The 1677-nt window shown below is 51.6% G+C and overlaps 1 non-coding gene across 1 annotated transcript in view; it reads right to left on the bottom strand.

The window, feature by feature from the left end:
* The window catches only part of LOC124765320, a 1909-nt gene extending 232 nt beyond the window's left edge, over positions 1-1677 (bottom strand). Inside the window, exon 1 of the ribosomal RNA XR_007012878.1 lies at positions 1-1677. This exon is cut by the window's left edge and continues 232 nt beyond it. This is a non-coding gene — a ribosomal RNA (small subunit ribosomal RNA).

Consider the following 1677-nt stretch of genomic DNA (forward strand, 5'->3'; position numbering starts at 1 on the left):
GTTCATGGGGAACAATTGCAAGCCCCAATCCCTAGCACGAAGGAGGTTCAGCGGGTTACCCCGACCTTTCGGCCTAGGAAGACACGCTGATTCCTTCAGTGTAGCGCGCGTGCGGCCCAGAACATCTAAGGGCATCACAGACCTGTTATTGCTCAATCTCGTGCGGCTAGAAGCCGCCTGTCCCTCTAAGAAGAAAAGTAATCGCTGACAGCACGAAGGATGTCACGCGACTAGTTAGCAGGCTAGAGTCTCGTTCGTTATCGGAATTAACCAGACAAATCGCTCCACCAACTAAGAACGGCCATGCACCACCACCCACCGAATCAAGAAAGAGCTATCAATCTGTCAATCCTTCCGGTGTCCGGGCCTGGTGAGGTTTCCCGTGTTGAGTCAAATTAAGCCGCAGGCTCCACTCCTGGTGGTGCCCTTCCGTCAATTCCTTTAAGTTTCAGCTTTGCAACCATACTTCCCCCGGAACCCAAAAGCTTTGGTTTCCCGGAGGCTGCCCGCCGAGTCATCGGAGGAACTGCGGCGGATCGCTGGCTGGCATCGTTTATGGTTAGAACTAGGGCGGTATCTGATCGCCTTCGAACCTCTAACTTTCGTTCTTGATTAATGAAAACATACTTGGCAAATGCTTTCGCTTCTGTTCGTCTTGCGACGATCCAAGAATTTCACCTCTAACGTCGCAATACGAATGCCCCCGCCTGTCCCTATTAATCATTACCTCGGGTTCCGAAAACCAACAAAATAGAACCGAGGTCCTATTCCATTATTCCATGCACACAGTATTCAGGCGGGCTTGCCTGCTTTAAGCACTCTAATTTGTTCAAAGTAAACGTGCCGGCCCACCGAGACACTCAATAAAGAGCACCCTGGTAGGATTTCAACGGGGTCCGCCTCGGGACGCACGAGCACGCACGGGGCGGTCGCACGCCTTCGGCTCGCCCCACCGGCAGGACGTCCCACGATACATGCCAGTTAAACACCGACGGGCGGTGAACCAACAGCGTGGGACACAAATCCAACTACGAGCTTTTTAACCGCAACAACTTTAATATACGCTATTGGAGCTGGAATTACCGCGGCTGCTGGCACCAGACTTGCCCTCCAATAGATACTCGTTAAAGGATTTAAAGTGTACTCATTCCGATTACGGGGCCTCGGATGAGTCCCGTATCGTTATTTTTCGTCACTACCTCCCCGTGCCGGGAGTGGGTAATTTGCGCGCCTGCTGCCTTCCTTGGATGTGGTAGCCGTTTCTCAGGCTCCCTCTCCGGAATCGAACCCTGATTCCCCGTTACCCGTTACAACCATGGTAGGCGCAGAACCTACCATCGACAGTTGATAAGGCAGACATTTGAAAGATGCGTCGCCGGTACGAGGACCGTGCGATCAGCCCAAAGTTATTCAGAGTCACCAAGGCAAACGGACCGGACGAGCCGACCGATTGGTTTTGATCTAATAAAAGCGTCCCTTCCATCTCTGGTCGGGACTCTGTTTGCATGTATTAGCTCTAGAATTACCACAGTTATCCAAGTAACGTGGGTACGATCTAAGGAACCATAACTGATTTAATGAGCCATTCGCGGTTTCACCTTAATGCGGCTTGTACTGAGACATGCATGGCTTAATCTTTGAGACAAGCATATGACTACTGGCAGGATCAACCAGGGA

This window comes from Schistocerca piceifrons, unplaced genomic scaffold (assembly GCF_021461385.2).
Source record: "Schistocerca piceifrons isolate TAMUIC-IGC-003096 unplaced genomic scaffold, iqSchPice1.1 HiC_scaffold_654, whole genome shotgun sequence".
NCBI lineage: Eukaryota > Metazoa > Arthropoda > Insecta > Orthoptera > Acrididae > Schistocerca > Schistocerca piceifrons.